At 36.8% G+C, this 20,838-nt stretch overlaps 1 long non-coding RNA gene across 2 annotated transcripts in view; it reads left to right on the top strand.

Moving 5' to 3' along the window:
- The window catches only part of LOC135424734 (uncharacterized), a 301,350-nt gene that overhangs the window by 183,911 nt on the left and 96,601 nt on the right, over nucleotides 1–20,838 (top strand). Inside the window, exons 4-5 of one of the 2 annotated variants that reach the window (XR_010435331.1) lie at nucleotides 2,752–2,918; nucleotides 6,826–6,952. This is a non-coding gene — a long non-coding RNA (uncharacterized LOC135424734). The remainder of the gene's footprint in view (nucleotides 1–2,751; nucleotides 2,919–6,825; nucleotides 6,953–20,838) is intronic. The other variant, XR_010435332.1, reaches the window with a different exon arrangement.

The following is a 20,838-nucleotide window of genomic DNA, read 5'->3' as shown; positions in this document are numbered from 1 at the left end:
GTGGTATTACAATCACTTGAAGGAAGTTATTTTAAGTACATATCACTTGTGACTGTCTACTGAGGAGATATAACATTGTGGTGTCACAGAGGCCTGGCTCCTGAGGTAGAGAATCTACTAACTGACACTTGATCAGAAACTATCAAGTATAAATAACAGATCAGAACCTTTTTGTTCGTAAGGAAGATGATATGTGTAACTTTTACTATTACAGAATAAATTCTTCTAACCACTACTGCATAAAGTTTGGGCATTATCTAATATAGTACAGACCCAATTAAATAATTGATCAGGTATACCTCTTGTTGCTAATGGTAAATTACTTGTTGCTAATGGTAAATTATATTCAATAATACTACAGCTTGATTTTTTTTTGTTTTGATTTATATAATAAATCTAGAATTACCTTTTAAGAACGTCTTTAAAATTCTCTTTTCTTAGTAAAAGTGGTTACAAAAAAAGGTTACAATTTAATTTTTTTTTAATATTTCTACCTTGCTTGTCTCAATCCAATATATATTTTATAAAGTATCTTAATAACTCTGAGATTAATCTGCATACTCCTTGCCAAGCAAAATAATTTGTAGAACTAGGAGAACATTGAACCTATTCTGTCAGGACCTAATTAATCTTTATTTACATCAGCAGTGTGCAGCTTTTTCTTCCTGAGGGCCAATTATGTCATTTCAAAAAGGTCAAGGGGCCACAAATCGATATTCAAACTTTTTTCCAGGCTCAATTAGACTGAGTAAGTTTTTGATCATTTCCTCCCCCAGGCAGACAGAAAAAAAACTTCCAGCTGTTCAAGGAATTAGTCAATAGGACTCCCTGGGAAACTGCCTTCAGGGACAAGGGATCAGAATAGAGCTGCCAGATCTTTAAGGATGCTTTCTACAGAGTTCAAGAGCTCTCCATCCTTAGGAGTAAGAAATCAGGAAAGGAGGGCAAGAGACTGGCATGGCTCATTCAAGACCTGTTTTCAAGGTCTGCTGGTCAAACTATAAGGCAAAAAAGAAATGCCCAGGCAGTGAAATCAGGGACAAGTGTCCTGGGAAGACTATGGAGACACTGCTTGGTTATGTAGGGATGGGGCCAGGAAGGCCAAGGCATGGGTGGAGCTGAACTTCATAAGGGAGATTCAAAGAATAATAACAAGGGCTTCTACAAGTATGTCAGCCCAGAAACTCCCAGAATACCAACTGTACCCTAGGCTGCATCAAAAGAGTGTGGCCAAGAGGTCAAGGGAGGTGATTCTCTCCCTCTACTCTGCTTTTGTGAGACCCTACCTGGAGTAATGTTCCAGCTCTGGGGTCCCCAACAGATTCATGGGTTCCCAAAATTCATGGACTTGTTGGAGTGGGCCTAAGGGAGGGCCACAATAACTATCAGAGGTTTGGAATACCTCTTCCATGAAGAAAGGCTGAGAGTTGGGGTTGTTCAGTGTGGAGAACAGAAAGCTCTGGGATGACCTTATTGCAGGTACTTACTGGGGGCCTATAAGAAAGATAGGAACAAACTTTTTATCAGAGGCTGCTGAAATAGGACAAGAGTTAATGTTTTAAACTACAGAGGGTAGATTTAGCCTAGATAGAAGGGAGGAATTTTTGGGATGAAGGTGGTGAAACACTGGAATGGGTTACCCAGAAAGATGGTAGATGTTCCATTCCTGTAAACATTCAAGGTCTGATGGGACAGGGCTCTGAGCAACCTGATGTAATTGAAGATGACCCTGATTACTGCTGGGTTGGGCTAGGTGACCTTAGTAGGTCTTCCAACTCACAGTATTCTATAATTCTATGATTATTTTCCAGTGCCTGAATAAGTAATCAGAAGTTGGTGTAGCTGGCAATGAATTAAATTAAGCAAAAAATCTCTAGTTAAGACTCTTTTGCCCATGACAGGTGTTCAGGCTAAGTGCATGTGCCAGCTGTCCTACAGTCTGGAAGATTTACCTAAATCCGATTCAATAATCAAATGGCATTTGTGACCTCTTGCTGATGATAATTCTGTACCAGAAGCAAAAATCAGCAGATGGAATATTTTTCAGATGTGGAAATAATGTAATTATTTACATTAATGTTGTGCTGATTTTATGCTTTCCATAAAGGAAATATTAAGAAATTAATATAAAAAATATAAAGCAACTTAAAAATTAGAAACTGACAGAACTTTAATTTGCAACCTATGCAAATTGTCTTACCCTGAAACCATCTGGTCAGAATTAAACAACTATCAAAAATGGGATAAGTCAATAACAAGCAAAAATGCCATGCTGATGCAGAAATTTGAGTGGAGTGGAGTAAAATCACCTCTACACAGTGTGTAAGCCTATTTTTATTGATGAGTATGTTCTATCTTTTTTCATATGAAAAAATTTATACCAGATCAAATCAGTGGTGATATGCCTGTGTTTACATGCATTCTCATCTGTCATCATAATCTTTATATTCTAGTAAACTACTTTTTGATTCCTGAATTTTTGATCAGGAAATTGGAAGGAATTAAATCATCTTAAAAACACTATTTTCCCTTCATGCAGAATGATTTGGGTCAAAGAGTTCTTTGGATAGGAGAAATCTTAAAAAGTATTTCTCTTATTTAAGTACAGTTAATGGGTTACTGTTATGAATATCCATCTTGACAAACAAAATTTTAACCTTTTCTAATGAACACAATTTCTGTCTCCCTGGAAAATGATACCACAGAGATACTATTTTTAACTTTTCTGTCTATCTTTTGTGTTTTCCTTAGGACTATGACAGCACTTTATGCATGTGAAAGACCCAGAGTTCATGCTTTACTGAGCAGAAATCAGTGATCTCTTCTTGCCTCTACCTCTGCCTCTACTTTTAATGTGTTTTCTATGTTCTGGAAACTCGTGCAGAATTCTTATGCCAGTTTGACAGAATTTTATAAGGGTAAGTCTTTTATTTAATATCTATCATAATCCATTAAGAATTCAATCCTGGATGTTGTCTGTCTTTGTGTAACCATTGGATATATACACATGGAATTAAGAGTACAAACAGTTATGTCTATATGCAATATATATATATATATAGGAGGCACTTATCCCTGTTTCACTTCAGGGCAATAGGAGTCAAGCTCTGATTTAATCACACATCGCCTTACTTAAAGATAAATGGTAACCACTGGTAAATGTGTGCAAAAGACCACTGAGGCTACAGTACTTAACACAACCAAAGAAAAAAAAAGATCAAAAATGCAAAAAAACTTAGTTGTGTGCAATTGCAAATATAATTACATATTAGAAGATGAATAGTAACTGAGAATAGCAAAGTTTCATAAAGTCCTTTACATAAAAAAAAAAAAAAGGAAAAGACTGCAAATCTGACTCTCAGTCAACTAATCCTAAGAATAGCCTGAATTTCTACATGCATGCCAAATTCATGTCCTAAAATCCTCTGAATCTTCTAAAAGACATGAAGTCAGTATGATTTTCACATACCTACAAATATCATGTAAACTTAGAACAGGAAATGTTGGGCTGTTTATAAGAGAGAGTATAGGACATTTTGTCTATCTTAAGTCAATGAGTTGTATGACGAGTGGCCCCCTAAGTGGTGAAGGTCAGCCAGGATAAATTGGGACAGCTAGGCAAGAAAAAGGATACAGTTAGACAAAGTTAATTTACTTTCAGTGCTCTAAAGTATATAATGTTTCCAGGAGTTTTCCTCATATCGCAAGAGCTGACTCAACCAAACCTGGATCTGAAAGTGCCCTGGCTATACCAGGGCCATATATTTCATCTAGTGCCTGACATTAGGACTGCTTGTAGAACACAGAATAGACATGTGACTATTCTCAAATTTGAGTAAAGTAGGATGATCACACCTTTACACAATAAACTCAAATTTTAGTGCAAAGACCGTTTACATAACCAAGTGATCCACTCAACCACTAGTGCCATTTTTCCTGAAACAAAGGCCAACCTGTGGTGCTCTGTGTTGAGCTCAGTTCAGCTTTCTTTACAGCTCCTGTAGTTACCCCCTATATTGAAGAGCACCTTACCTGTGCCTACCTCCTCTTAGGCAGGGAGGCCTTGTGGTGGCCACTGATATTCCACACCCTGGCTCAGACCAGTGTTAGTGATTACCTGTGTTGCATATTGAGATTAATATATAAATCACAAGAATGACCAGCCCTCAGGCCAGTGTACAGTGAGAAAGAAAACACATTCCAGTAGGTGATGACGGTGGGTCCATATCCACATATTCAGCCCCATTGTTTGGCTCTACGGGCTCCACACCATCATCATTTACATGGAAACTGCAAATGACTCATCAAAGTCCCTTTTCTTAAGCTACAGATGTCCCTTTTCTTAAGCTACTGCCTTTACCTCTCAAGCTTGGCAAGTGCCTCTGACATGGCATCCAAAGGAGAGCAGCCACTTGCCTCTTCTTGCCTGGATCCTGCTTGCTCCAGATCTCCATGGTTCTATAGGCAGGAGGAGGTCAGCCCTGAGGAGGAGGTCAGAGCTTGTGAGTCCTGTAGTATCGAGGACACTTGATGGCTGCCTGTCCTGACCTACAAACTCTGATTTCTTCAACATGCCTGAGAAGGCAGGAAGGCTTAATATTTTAATACCTTATTTACTTATTTGAAGATTTTTGATGTTACATGGGATTTTGATTTAGAAGAGTGATGTAGCAATATGCTGCAATGACATCATAAACATGATAGAGCAATTGTAATATCCTGTGGAATCACAATAGAAACCTGATTCCCAAAACTGGTCTCTTTATGTTCCATTGTCAGGAAGAGGAATGTTTTATTCTGATTAGAGAGATCCCAAACAGTGTACCGAATAAAAAATAGTCTGGAGATCTTTAGTTAGTCTACATTGTGAGGCATTCTGTTTCTATTTGTTTCCTAATAGTTTGCATTTTGCTTCTTAATTTGTAAGAATAGATATTGGGGGCTTTTTTTTTTCCCCTATTTCTGTTTAAGTTATGGTTCTCATCTTATCCACTACTTTTACCTTCGAGTACTAGAAGGATAATTTTTGTACTCCCTTGAATACAAGCCCTGAAAGTTGCCAGGGGAACATGAGAACTTGCATAATGCTGGAGTTATTTGGAGATTTGGAGTCAAGGTCTCTGAGGTAATTGTGCATGACATTTCAGATCTGAGATCTGTCTGCATTAGGAAGATCTCACTGCACTTGAAATCCATCAGAATTCTTATTTCAGTGGCTCCATTGAAATTTAATTTCTAAAATCTGTCATCAATAATTAGGATTATGTGTGATCCCTAATTAAAGTTAGTAACAATGGGGGATCAGATTGTTAAAAACAATCATGAAGTGTTATCATTCATTAATAATATGAAAAATTTAGTAATCAAAGAAAATTCAGAATGCTTTGAGAGAAAAAGGAGGTCTATATTTGAAAATAAAAAATTATAATTTAAGGAATTATCTTACTGATTAATTCTTGGGGAATAAATGACATTTAAGTTAAAATTGTATATAGTTTCATCTACCTGGTTTCCTTAGATGTTCATATTTTGGTTTTGATATGTACCACTTAAAAACCTCATGTAAGGTGTAGGATATATGAAATTAAAAATGAAATACATGGTGTTACTTGACTGAACCTTTTTCTTGTTAGAAATAGGGGTTGAAATAAACTTTTCATAAAAGTTTATTCAGAGGTTACATGCAAAACTCCTTTTTGCTAGGATATGATCTAGCATCCACCACCAGGGAGGAAATTGAATTTCATAACTGAGACCTCTAAAACATTTAGGTCAGGTGTGTCCAGACCCTTGGTTCCTTGAAACTCAGTAACAAAAACTGCAGCTGTGAAATAAAAATTGGGAAAGATCTCTTCTAAACAAAAATAATTTAATTTTATTCAGATTACCTAGTTCCAGAAAAGAGTATAGGCTTGAATTCAGTGGTGTGCAGCACTGCTGAACATAGGTTATGAACTCTGGGAAATGACCTCTGCCCTGGAATATTGTTGGTCTGAAGGGAGCTGGGGTTGCCTGCAGTGAAAGTTCCCTGCCCTGTCTCTTTCATTGTCGGTGAGAACAGTTTTCAAGTGCATTCTGTCATGGGATGATTTTAGCCATGTTCAACATTTAGAAAAAGGAGATTCATATGGACTCTGAATCCAGAGTCCATATTGCCCCTGTGCAGGTCCAAGTTGCTGGACTTCATAGTATATAACAAATTTTATATGTAACAACAGAAGGGGTAGAGAGTGGGAGCTGAGTTTGAGAAGCAGGCTGACTGCAGCAATTTACCTTGGAAAAGTCTTAGCACTAGAAATCAATTTGATGTGAAATTCCTTGTTTGTGCTTTTCCCTTGTAGCTAAATGTATGGCAGGGTTTTTCATGAAAGTTGACAATAATATTGTTTGTTTCAAGGCATTTCAGCTTCTAGAAGAATGCAAAATTTAAAAGAGAGTAGTTGAGTGAGCAGGCTGATTTTTCCCAAGTAGTGCTTGACAGTTTCCTGTGGCAGACAGGGCATTGGTCTGCTTGGATGGTTCCTGGGTTGTTACAGCAAGTGCTAACTTCTGTCTGGCTGCTCTGTTCCCATTCCCTTTTGGGCTTCCATGGCATGGTATAAAATGAAACTGGGATAAAAGCTACAAGAACACTTTCTTATTAGTTTTATAAGCTAGAAAAATAAAAGCAAAATGGTTCCTATTCAGAACAACGATTTGAACACCTTATTAATCTCTGAACACAAATGTTTTGGGGCTTTTTACCTTCTCACTGCTCATGTTTTCATTTTTTCTGTTTATTTATTTCGTCTTACTATATGTAATATTTTAACCTATTGATTTCAGGAACTGAATTTGTCTATGGTTTGGAAAGGTCCCAGAAAAGAATGAGAGTGGGAACCCTCAAGTGCTACTGCAATGCAAGAAATTATTGATTAGGCTAAAATCAGATTACTGGTTTACTCCTGCTCTAGTGAGTATTTCATGACCCCTTATATTAAACTTCAATGTTGTGTAGCATATTTTAGTCAATAAATAGAATTTTACTCTTCATGACCATTGGAAATGATGCACAATGCTGCAAGTATTGATCAAAGAGTGCTATTCTGCTAATTCCTTTGCTTGCAACAATGTTAAATATTTACAGATTATCCCTTAGTGTTGTGAAGAGTGCCTTAGCCCTGAAAAGGATATTCAGCCTTTGTGCTTTATACTGGTTTTACAAGTACTTTTTCCTCTTTTACAAGCTCTTTGACAAGTTCTTCTTCCACTTTTTTTCAAATAAACATACATGACATAAAGACTATACTGTTTTTGCACTGACCACTTTTAATGTTTTATTATTGGCATGTTTGTATATATTAATTGGAATTTAGTAAATCAGAATTAAAGAGGAGAATTCCTCAGAAATAAAATCCATAGGTGTCTCATCTCAAAGTGCCTGCCATAGTAGGACAAAAAGAGCTTTATTGTGAGAAGTCAGATTACCAAGAGGATATATTAATTTCAAGTTTATTTACCCAATATTAATGATATCATATCAAAAATATCTGCACACAAAAAATTGAGTTATTTCCTTGTTAGTTTTTTATTTTGCTCTTCCTTATTCTCATCAAGAAGTCCCTTACAAGCTTATAGCTGAAGATACAGTGAAACCTTTAGGCTTTTTGTCTCTTGTACTTGTTCACTGACTTCTTATAACTGTAATCGCTTATCTTCAATTTTAATACTAATGTATTGAATGCAGGCTTGATATTGTCAGACATGAAATGAAATAAGTTCCAGGAAATCTTCCTTCCAGTGATAAGGTGACAAACGAAAAAGAAAATAAAAATGGATTGTGCAATTTAAAATGCAGTTTGCTCACAGGAGAGTCTATAACCAGCTGTAATGTGGTATGACTAAGTTCTATATATGCAGGGAAGGATTTTACACAAAAGCGTTATAGGAGATGTACCGGATATTTAAAGTAACATGAAGACTGTTCCATGTAATGATGCTTATTTAATCTAACAAGAGCTAGAAGAAAGGTTTAAATACTTCTGTTTGCCCTCTTGCCTTTCAGTATGATGCCACATTATGGAGAAAGGTTGGCAAAGAAAGTAAAACAGAATTCACATGTGCTTCAATGCTACCTCTCTAAAGGTCTTTTTACTACTTTAGAAAGAAATTATGTTGTAGATATATATGACGGTACTGTAGAACAATCAGTGCCATAAATTGGAAATTTTGCATGACATTTCTGGAATTCCTCTTCCTGTAGGTAGTTTGTGATTAATGGAATATGGATTGTAATGGTTTGAATTCCTGTTGTTGATGATTTGGGAAGGTTTGGGGCCGTGTTTTGTTCAAAGTTCAGCTTTCATCTCAGCAAAAACATAAATATTGAACTTTTCAGACCTTTAGAGTGTATGGTCCTAAATGTCATCATGGGCATTAGAAGATACAGAACATTTTTTTAAAAAAAGCCACATGGAAAGGACAAGGGGAAACTAGTACAAATTGCATTGGGAGATGTCATCCTGACATAAGATATTTTCATAAGAAATTTTTCACAGTAAAACCAGTTGTATGCTCCCCAGGGACATAGTAGAGTTCTCTCACTGGAGGTTTTCCAGGTGCATTTGGACAGAATGCTAGATAAACTGATTGAAACTCCAATTCCCATGAAAGGTTGGACCACATTATCTTATGAGGTTCCTTCCAGCCTGAAAAGCCTGGGAGATATTCTGTGACTGTATAAAGAACCTAATCTTCATCTAGATGGAAGCTGTGTGAAAAACTGCTGATTACTGGAGACAGGGTTTGGGAGAATTCTGTGGTTGTTGGTGCCCTGGGGTGGTAAATAAAGATGGCATTTGTCTCTTTCTTGTCTTATGACTGAGAAAGTTGTTAATGCTAAAGGACCAGTGTGGTGTTACTCTCTTCTTTTCTCTGTCAGTCCTTCTCCATACATTCAGTAATCTGGTTTTAGTTAGCAGCATTCAAGAAAATGTTTTCTGACTATCAGTAATTTTAACTTCCTTCAGTTCCTGTATACAGCGAAAAATCTTTTTTTCCCCCCCCAAAATATCATGATATTTTTCCCCAAAGCATCAAGAAACTGAGGCATGGATAAAGAGAGCTGATAGGATACTTAACAACTTTTGCGCTTAGCATCCTGCTCAGTTGAATTGATTTGGCCTTCAAAAGACTCCTGTAAAATCAATAGCAATCTGAAACCCCTACATTTTTCCCATAAAATTGCAAAGATAATTGCAATGTAGTCAAGGTGTGAACCTCCCAGAATGATTGTCTAAGGCTGGACAAAACCAGACCCCAGATCTTAAGGTTTCTAAACCTGGGCCTTAATTCTGAGACCAGAATAAATAGTTGCAATCCTCTCAATCTCTACTGACTGGCCCTCAAAATAAGAGTATAAGTTTTGGTAGTGAGAACTGAGTTTAGTTTAAGTGGTTGGGTCCTGTGCTTTTTGGATAATTTCTGTTTAAAATGTATTGCACTGATTTTTCTTGGTGTGTTTATATTTGTGGTGGATGGTTGTATCTGGTTATATGATTTATTATTTTGCATTCAATTTTTGAACTGATTTTTCATCATATATATGCAAATAAATTGCACTACCAAAGTTGGGAATTGACCTTCCGAGATTTACCTAGAAGTCATGACCAGATGTAACCTCAGGTGGGTTGGTTGAATTGTTAAGATTAATGACTCCACACTTCCAGGCAGAATAGGAAGTTTACAGTATAGGAGATATAAAGCCTTGTATCCTTCATAAATGTGTACATCAGCCAAGGAGAGCATCAGTGAGTAAAAAGAGCTGTCTCTTGTCTGTATACAATGATGCATTTTGCTATGCAAGTGATCAAAAAAGGGTTTGAATCTTGAAATATTTCCTTAATTTTTCTTACTATTTCATACTGTGGCATGAGAAGGTGGTCCAGTTTATACCTTGTAAGCCAGCTTGGCCTGACAGAGGTGGCTTTGTGTCAGTGGTGAGTGATTGCATGCTTACTGTGTCATTCATGTTAGCATTTTTGTTACAGCGGTGAGTTACAGAGGACGAGCTGCAGACTGTGATGTTTCACTGGGATGTACTTAGGCGACGAAAAGAGCCTTTACCTAACTACAAAGCTTTGAGAAAAAGTGAATTGCATAAACAGATACTCTTTAAAGCAAACTTTCTACTCTGTATTACAGTAGTGATTTCAGATGATGGTCTAATTTTTGTGTTCTTCAGAATTTGCTGTGTTTTATAGCAGTTATAGCAAGGGACATCTGAATGAAATACTACAATGGGCTCAATGATGATAAGGGATGAACCCTTACAAGGGGCTTGGTTTCCCTGATATCTGTGGTATATATTTGGAAAGTATATTTGTGTGTATATTTGTGTGCTCTCTAGCACACAAATAACAACTTTTGGAAGAGAGAGAGGGTAAGCCTGCATGGATGAAAGCATTATAACCAGTTTGGTTTTGCCACTTCACCACCACGAGTAGACAAAAGACAAGAGTAAATACTCTGGTGTTAAGCCTAAGTGTTACATCTTTTTCTCCTGCCAAGAGCACCTGAGACTAAGTGCTTACCTATACACTAGGCTCAAGACTCTCACTCCATTTGCAACTTTTACACCTTGGTGCATCTCTACATTGACTCTATTTGTACTGGATGACAACAGCTGCTGCACTTTTCAGGACAGTGTACAGAGCTTGCATGATTAACTCTAAATACAGTTAATTTGTGTTCCTTTAAAAAGCAATGACAACAAGTAAACCTCTAGACCTGTCTTTGGCTTTCAGTGACCTGTATACACCTTGAAATAAATCTTCTATCTAGTTGCATAGGGCAAATTTATCTTCCTTGACCTTGATTTTTAAGGCCCCAAGGTCTTACCCTGAGGGTCTTTTTTGCTCATTCCCTGCCCCCTCTACATCCTAGAACTGCTGGACACAGTGAGGGTAGACAGCAGAGACCTCTGGTGCAGACAAAAGATGCACAGCACCAATTGGTGAGAATATATGCATCAAAATATTTCCCACCACGAATGTGTAACCAGCTTTTAATGTGGAGCATGGTACCAAGTGGAGTTTATGTACAGTCTAATTTTGTCTCATACCATTTTTAAGCTTCATTCTTCTATGCCCCTCTGAATGCTCCTGGTTCCCCTCTGCTTCCTTCAGGTGCAAGTTCTCTGTTTAACATTTGCTGAGATGAGTATCTGTGGCTGAGAAGCACAGGAAAGGAGCATTCTGTATATGCTTTAATATTTATGAAAAACATTTATTTTCTGGAGGGACTGTACTCTGAAGGTATCAGGTGCCCTATTGACTTGGTGTCACTGCATATTTCATTATTCCAGTACTGCTGTGTAGATTCTTGTACAATCAACTCTGCAACACTCTTATGAGCACAAAGAAATAAGAATAAAGCTCTTTAGTTTGTAAATTGGAGCAGAACAGTTGATATTCTCATAATATTTCAGCTGAATAATTCCTTTTATATGCTGCCATGACTGTCCTGCTTTGATCTGATTATTTTACCTTGGGGAGTCAACTTCAGAGAATGAGCCATTCTCTTTCCATTGTCCTTTTCCATGCACACAAAACTTTAGCAAGGTCAGAGCAGCTGTTGGGGAACTGGTTTTCGGTTTGGTATTAGTCTCACATTCTTCTTTCATATAGGCTTCAGCCCTCATTAGGCTCTTTTTTTCCCCCAATTTAAATTGTTTTTATCTCATTTTGCTAACAAATCTATTAATCAGGACCCATTCCTATGAATAAAGAACATTGATTCAAGAAAATATTGGTCTCTCCTTAGGTGTTTCTTATTATACCATTCTCTAACAGATGCTGAACAGAAGCTAATAGGGTGAAAAACACATTTCTCCTATTCTGTTTTTCAGTGCTGAAGAACAGAAACTCGCACAGGTATTGGGAGTCATTATTCACTCTGGTCAACAAAGAGTGTGGTTGCCTTGCAATGATTACTTGCATGGTAGAAATATTTGTATTTCCTGTTGAGTTAATTGGTGTTACTAGTACATTTTGGAAGACAGATAACAGCTACCACAAAGTCACTTGCTGGCTAGTCAGATTAGTACAGACAGTGAAAGCCAGTCGAATTATTTTAATAGGATTTGTAGCTTTTCCAGAATATAAAATATTTCAGAAACAAAAATAGACCACTCAGAATACAACTTGTTTTCCCAGTTAACACACTGCTGTCTGTTGTGCAAGAATGTCTGAACTGCCATGAGATCGATGGTCAGGGTTGTCAAAGATAGTTGTGTGACGAGGAGAAAGCATAGGACAAAATAAAAAGTCTTGAGTTTTCCTTGTTAACAGAGAAAGTGGACTAGTCCTCTTATGGAAAAAGAAAGCCCAAATAAAACCTCAAAAAAACTAGACCCTTATATTGCTTACTACATTTCCTGAGGGCCATTCCTTGGTTGGGTGTTCTGCATATGTTGGTTGTTACCTGTGGCTGTTATGGTTAAGCATTTCTTTCCATTAAAATAGTTACACTTTCCCCTCTCTTCTTCTGATAGCTAGATACCAAAGAATTCCATCATGGCAGAGTTCCAATGGGCACTGCTGTCTCTGCTAGCTCAAACTTTGTAGAAATAGGAAAAGATATCTGTCCCCTATGGAGGAGAGCTGTTGGCTCACACTGTCTTAGACCATCTCAGCTAAAATTCTTATTTCAACTTCCTTTTCAGCAACTGCCTTAATTCAAAGAATGGTCAGAGTAGGGTTGTGAATGCACCAAGAGTGTATGAAGACTGCTTTTAAATGAGCTTTTTCACTTTTTTCCCTGTCTCAGCTATTGTGCTGAATGTAATAGATTACACTGGTTAGACACCAAGATCAGACCTCCTGGGACTACAAATCTGCTGAGGAGTCTTTTTATTTTACCCACCTTTACACTACCAAGTGGTTACTTCTCTAAATGGGCTCTTGGCTTCTCCTCTTAATCCCCATGTATGTTGATTTGCCATGGTTAAATTAACTTAAGAATTCTTCCAACACACCTGAAGCTTTGGAATTTAAACATAAATTTATTCTAGGCAAAAAAAAAATCAAATGTGCGCTGTAGACCTACCAAAAGTCATTCATATATATTATTCTGAAAATTCTTGGTGGAATAAATGTAGACCTTCAACAATGCTTCTTTCAGCAGTGCCAGCTTCAGAGACATTTAAATTAATTTTGGTTTTGAATTGAGTTTCTTTTCAAATTCCAGGCCAGATCAGCAGACATCTTTATTTCTCAGCATTTCCAGTGAAGTGTATATTATACTGGACTAATATGAAATGACTAAGGAATGACTAATAAATGACTAAGAAAACTAAGAAACAGGCTGTTCTGAAGAAGATAAGAACTGGGTACAGGATGTCAATCAAATATGAATGTCTTCTGTAGGTTAAGGAGGTTGGGTAGAAGTGATTTCCAGTGTTAGTTTAATTTTTCCTCTGTCCTTACTGTGAGGACTGTTTCTATAGCACAAAACCAACCAGTCAAAAAGAAAGAAATACTGGACTCTTAGTCAAAGACACTTTTTAATTAGCTTCCATTCTCTGTTTTACACAGTCAAAAAGGCTAAAAAGAATCCTTCACCCTGAACTGTCATTCATGTTCATCCATCACCATGTTAGAAAAAAGAGCCTTTAAGCTAAAGGATAAATTAATCTAATGGTAGCATAACATAGACAAAGAGGCGAATGTCCTTGTACGCAAGCTGTTTCATGTGATATGAAAGAGAACTGACACACACGCATACACACCCTCTCACTAACACACAGATGCATCCACGTGTGCCCATACTCACACATATATATCTAATGTATAAAATGAAGGTTCATTTTTATTCTGGTTTTGGAGAATGAATTCTGTTTTCAGTATAACCACCTGGGCAACATAAAGTGCCCTTAGCATTTTTAGAAATTAATGACATGAACTCCTTCCATGTCATCAGTAAGCAGCCAACAAATTCAGTTTCTCATAATTCGATTCACTAAATAATTGTGTAAAATACTGTTTCCTACTTTCAGAGCTGATTTTATAATCTTTCTGTCCTGCTTTTTTAATTTTTCTAACTTATTTTAGTATAGTCAGTATATTATATTGAGTGTTTGCTGTCATTACAGAGTTGACAGCAAGAAAGATTAGAAAAGACTAAATATCTCTCCATTTAAGTGGACCAAGTTTATCAGCAGCATTATTTTTGCCAGGTTTCTTAAAAAATTATTTTGTAAGGTACTAACCTGTCAGAAAAATGTTAAGCAGAAAACTTATTTCAAAAATCACGTATTTTGTAAATTAGACTGGTACTGGCAAATATCCTAGTCTGTGTTCTTGATTCCTTGCTCATTCTTATTCTTTCATTTACATTCTCACTAAGAAATGATAAAAAAGCTGAATCATAGAATCAAATGATAGAATATGCTGAGTTGGAAGGGACCCATCAGGATCACAGAGTCCAACTCCCGGCCCTACATAGGACACCCCAAGAATCACATCATGTGCCTGAGACTGTTGTCCAAATTCTTCTTGAATTGTCAGGCTTGGTGCTGTGACCACTTCTCTGGGAAGCTTGTTCCAGTGCCCAACCACCCTCTGGGGAAAGAACGATTTCTTGATATCTAATCTAAATGTCCCTTGACTCAGCTTCATGCTGTTTCCTTGAGTCCTGTCACTGGTCATGAGAGCTGAGACTGGTACTTCCCCTTCTACTTCCCCTCAGGAGGATGCTGAAGACCATGATGAGGTCTCCCCTCAGTCTCCTTCAGGCTGAACAAGCAGCTGACTTCATCTGCTCCTCATATGGCTTCCCCTCCAAACCCCTCACCATCCTCGTGGCCCTCCTCTGGATGGTCTCTAATAGCTTAATGTCTTTTTTATACTCTTTTGCCCAAAACTGCACCAGACCAGAGCAGAGCTGGACAATCACCTCTCTCAACTGGCTGGCGATGCTTTGCCTGATGCCCCCCAGGACATGGTTGGCCCTCTTGGCTGCCAGGGCACTGCTGAGTCATATTCAACTTGTCACTGACAGGACTCCCAGGTCCCTTTCTGCAGTGCTGTTCACCAGCCTCTCATTCCCCAGTCTGTACATACAACCAGAATTGTGGCAGTGCAGGTGCAGGATCCGGAACTTGCCCTTGTTGAACTTCATATGGTTGGTGATTGCCCATCTCTCTGACTTGTTGAGGTCTCTCTGCAGAGCCTGTCTTCCCTCAAGGGAGTTGACAGCTCCTGCCAATTTAGTGTTGGTGGCAACCTACACGAAATCAGGAACAGTGAAACTGCTTTACTAGTTATCTTTGCACATTTGATTTTAAAAATACAAATTATGATAGGAACAACAGATGTCAACATGTAAATTCATTCTTCTAAAAGTGATTTCAACCAAAAAAAGAAAATATAGTCAGAACTATGCTTGGTGAATTTGCATAATTTCACATTTGAAAGACATAAGTGGTAATAACCATTGTTAAATTACTTTGTAATATGATTTTTCTAAATCTCAAACTGAATTTTCTACAATTACTAATTGAAGAAAATTAACTAGGCATGACTATTAGAAACAAACAAAACCCATTGTTAAACTGCTCTTAAAGTGAAATAATTATTTTTCTTTTTAAACTTTGCTGTCTTTTCTCTTGTCAGTCTTTCCTTATTGTTCTGGAGTGGATTTTCACATTTCATTTTTATCTTCAGAAAAAAAATGTGATGAGATCCAGAATTCAGAATCTAGGGTAGGATTCAAAATGACGATTGCTTTGTGGTGATATTACAGCATACTTCCTACTAACAAGTTGAATAAAACTGTGGGATGATCTTACATAAACTGAACAGGAATGATTTGCAAGATGTGATAGTCCTATTTATCTGAAAGTATATTTTATTCAGTATGCTTCCTTAATTTTGAAGTAAGCAGGAAACTCAGAGAAACTAAAGACAAGACTAGAGGAAGAAGCCATGCATGGTGTCACCACGCCCAAATCATCTTTCAGAGGTTTGACATAGTAAATTGGAATACCCTTCCTTAGAGTGGATCTTATGTAATTTTCCTGAGTTTCTGTATTATAAATTGAGGGCAAATACTGAGAGTACTGATGAGTTAAGATCCTAGTCAATGAGAGTCCATTCTTATAAATCTGTTAGAGTTCAGATAGGTCAGAAACCAAAGCAATTGCATTATGTGCACAGAGGCAGTCTAGGTTTACACTTGAAAGGAAGCTGTTGCTGAAAGCAGGGAAAGGGCTCCAAAGAAACAAGAAGAAACCTGTAATTAAAAAGGTCAGAAAGAAGCCTTGAGGGAAAGCTACTAAGCAAGACAGTGTGAGAAGTGATCTAATTTGTATCTGAGTCTTGCATGAAAGAGCTTTCACAATTGTGTTAACCTTCTGCATTATATTTAGGCAGACAGAAGATCCATGACTCTATATGGGGTCGTCTGGGGAGCTGGAGACACTTGTACCAACCACAAAGATAGCATTTTTCTTACTATTATGTATGGAGGGAAGCTCAGTGCCTAGTTTGCACTGCATACATACAGTTTAGACAGGTGAAGTTAGATGAGTTGATTGCCTTCTTAAGTGAAATACTATGTTCACAATTCTTAAAAATGAAAATTTACCGATAGAGTAGTTCATAATCTACTTATACACTTGTCTTAGTAGAGTACAAGGGGAAAGAAAAGGTAGAAGATTTGGCTTTTGCTTTATTAGAACTTTTTGTTTTATTTATGGATTTTTTTTTGCCAAGGAATTAAATTAGGAATATATGAAATCATATTTTTATCCTGAGAAAAAGAAATTGAGGGAGTAGGTTTCTGCATATACAAACTCATAACCATATCCAAGGGAAGGACCTTCCCCTTAGGGCAATCAAAAATGCAAAAATCGTTTGCCAGAAATGTATTAGCTTTCTGAAAAGTATCCAGAGAAAAATTCAAGGACAAAATAGTGCTTAGGAGAGTACTGTATGCAAAACTGTATAGAATCTCTGACAGTATCTTTTTAGTAAAATACTTCAGAGATATGAGATGCTTATGCTGTTTCAGAAAGCAAAAGATTACTTCAGGAATGGTAAGATCATGTTCCCTACCTGCCCAGGGATGAGTCAATGAAGTCAGAGCTGTTTCAGCAACAGCCAGAAGGTTGGATTATATAAAGAGGAGGAAAACTGGATTTCTCACTGCAGTTTACTGCCAGAATTTTAGCAATAAACTCCCTTTAGCACATCAAAACCTGCAACATTGGTTCTGTTCTGTGGGAATTTCCTTGGCCTTGTATGTGCCTAGAAGATATGAAATGTGGTCTTATTTTAAAATATATTGCTAAACAATAGAACAAATGTGTATTATGCTTTGTGTTGACTTACCAAGCTGAAAAACATTAACGTCCAGTTCTGCCTGAAATACAAGCAGATTAATGGAGACTTTCAAGTATTTCTAAGTCCACTATTCTTTATTCAAAGGCTGATAGAATATTTTAGTGTTTAAAAACATATCTTAGGTGAAGTACATGTCTGCTAGAAATGCATTGTCAGAAAATATGTTTCTTCCCCTGCCCACCATGCTTTTTTTTTTTTTACAGAAGCATTTCCTTTGTAAAATTGCAAAGCATGCAAGAGAGAAAGGAGAAAAAGAAAATCAGTTCTATCTTTTGAAATCAGAATAATTTCTGCCTATTTAGAAAGAGAAAAAAAAAAATCAATCTTGCATTTCAAAAAACAGTTGAACTTATCCAGAACAAATATTTTGGTGGCTGATGTATGTGTACAAGTGCAAAGTCCTGCTGGTTTGCAAAAAATAGCACCTGGGAGTATTTTATTTCAGTCTATGCTCAAGAACTTCTCCCCATTCCTCACTCCCTAGCCATGTTTTGTGATGTGGCTTGCCTGTTTTCCAAGATATTCACTTCAACTTAGAGTTGCCAATGGAAAATAATGGCTGTTTTTTTTCTCCATACATACATTTTGCTTGACAGAATGATTCTGAACTCCTGGCAGTAAGATCAAAGAGTTTTCTCACAATTCATCTCTCTGCTTAAAATATCTAGCAATCTCACAGCAAGTTCTGAAGGTTAGATATTAGGTCTACCTAATACAAGTATAAACATGGAGAGAAGGGGACTGACAGTGAGACTTTTTTTTAAAATTCTTCTATTTTCTTAATTTCCGCTGTGAGAAGGAGCTGCTTACAAAGTTAACAAAATTTGTTATTTGACCAGAAAGAGTAGATGGCTCGAAAATAAGTTTGCAGTAAGATCTTTCTTTCTTCCCCTCTTTGCCCCCTTTTATTTTGCTGGAGCAACATAAAATCCAACCTTGAAGTAATTTGAGTTCTCATATCTGTTTTTCATCCGATCTGATAATGTTTGCAGTATTGTTCACTCTATTTAATTTTTGATTTTATTTTTTTTACCAGTCCTTTATTTTATTCTGGTTTCATTTAAGGGCTGAAGATGTAATTTCTATTGCCCTCTATGAGGTTCTCTATTAAATATTGTTTCTAATCAAATATGAAATACCTCTGCTATCAGCTATATCAAATCTTATTACTGATCTCATTAAACTAACATAATTAGGAAATCCTGTGTTCTATATGCAATCTGAGTGTTGATGCTATGGAAAAGGACTCTACTAAAAAACTTTAAGCTTAAGAAGTTGACAGAAGTTCAAGTAATATCCTAGTATGTCACTTAGCTATTAAATTCCATGAGTTCTGACTTTTTACTGAACTGTATCTTGGGAAGCCTTTACACCTGTATGAAGTGAATGCCAACTGTTGTCATCATAAGCCTGTTTTTAACAGTGACTCTCTTTGTCTTTTTTGCCTCATACAGCATAAATCCATGTAACCTTCCAGAGTTTTGATCTTCTAAGCTACCATTATTCACAAAGGATAGAATACTAAAGCACCTGTGTTCAGCAGCGTTTGGTTCTTATAATAATAGTTATTTGCTGACAAGAAAATATCCATTATCACTTCCTACTTGAAAATAACAGGACAAGTCTTAGCTGCAAATAAAAGCTCATAGTAGTTATAAATGTTCAAGGAAGCCTAGAATTCTCTTGATCCACAATTTTTGCCTAGCTCCCAAAGTGCTACCCACCAGATCTTTCGTTTGTATAAACTGACTCTTTACTGTTGAATTTTTCATGAATTTTGTAAGTTGAATTCTGATTCAGGGCATGCAAGCACCTGAAAAAACCTCTATTTCAATTAGGTTGAAAGTTCTATCATATGGAATGGCACAATTTACATGCGAAATTATGATCAATCGTTGTTTGAGCGATGAATAATCTGCTGGATTAACTGGGGACTGCAAGGTTTGCTTGAGACTCCTATCAATAATTCGGGAGCTTTTTGGAGGTGCTTAACTTACTTTGCTACTGTATTCCCTATTTATTTATTACGATTAAGAAATTTTTCTTTATGTTCGTCTCATTTTAACTGTTAGTCTTGGGCAAAGGACCTAACCTAATTACTGTTTGCACATGCTGACTCAAAGACTTTGATAAAATAAATTACCATGATGGAATTGGCCTAAAGCTCTTCTTCTTACTAATATGCCAAATGATCTTCTGGAGAAACAGAAGGTACAGCTACCTAAGCTATTTTTGTGATAACCCACTTATCCTATTACAGATCTAACTCCCCCCTCACTTTTGCAATTTGAAAGCAGGGTTTCAGTGAAAATCAAAGCATGACCACTGAGTTCAATTAATCTACAGTAGAGTATTGACAACTTTTAGATGTTTAATTCAAGCAATTCTACGGTTCTGTTATATAAAATTGATGTAGAGAACTTTGTAACTTGTTCATGAACATTCATTATTTCCATCCATTCTTCCCTTTCTAAAATTTCTAAAGAAGTTAAAGGTAGCTGGTATTGTAGAAATCTTCATGGTACTGTCCAGTACCTCTGGACCTCAAAGCTTTCACAGTAAAGCAAACAAAATGGATATGTTACCTTTAAATTCAACAGGGGCAGGAATGCTTTGTTTAAAAACATTTAATCTTGGCAAAAGAGATTAGAAAAGGGAAGCAGCTGCAACTGAAATGTCTGTATTGATTCAGCAGGCATACCCTAATGACAGAGAACAAAGTATGCAACTCAGCATGCCAATGTTTAGAATGTTGTATTCTTCTAATAGTGACATCTTTGTGAGGCATGTATTTTAGTCTCCCTGAGAGGGTGCACTAGATACACCTCAAAATGCAGGTAATACTGCAGTAGAATAGTAAGAAACTATATATTCCAGTTGCATTCTGATATCTCCACAACTTTTCTTCAGGCACATTTGATCTGTGTGATTGTTTTCAGCAACATCTATAGAGTCATGTCATATCATGACTTTATTCTTCATTTTTCCTATGTGTTGGGTGTAGTCTGAAGTGTATTGGTACTCCTAGCAAAGAACTTCACAGAAAGGAGGGCAGGGGCAAAAGGAGGAAGGATAATTCCTTTTCAAGTTCTATCTCCCCAGGCAATATGGATGCAACTGTCTTTGCAGACTTAGAATTGAGCATAAGCATGTCTGCTAAAGGCAGTACAAATAAGCTATTGTGAGTCTTACAGAGTGACAGTAAAAAACTAGTAATATTTGACTGGAATAACAACATTTTTTCTCTTCTTGGAATTTTTTTAACAGTATATACATGCCTACAACTTGTGAAAATGTTTACCTAATTTTTTGGTATGATGGTAAATTACAAGGTTAATATTCATAGAAATCACAGCAGAAGATGCCTTTTGATAGGGAGGTTTTGTCACCAATATTAGAACTGAGGAAAAATAAACAATATCTTATAATAAGCAGAACTGGAGTAAAAACACAA

Source organism: Pseudopipra pipra, chromosome 1 (assembly GCF_036250125.1).
Source record: "Pseudopipra pipra isolate bDixPip1 chromosome 1, bDixPip1.hap1, whole genome shotgun sequence".
Taxonomy (NCBI): Eukaryota; Metazoa; Chordata; class Aves; order Passeriformes; family Pipridae; genus Pseudopipra; species Pseudopipra pipra.
Note: the sequence above shows the minus strand (reverse complement) of the source record. Positions and strands in the feature narration are given on the sequence as shown.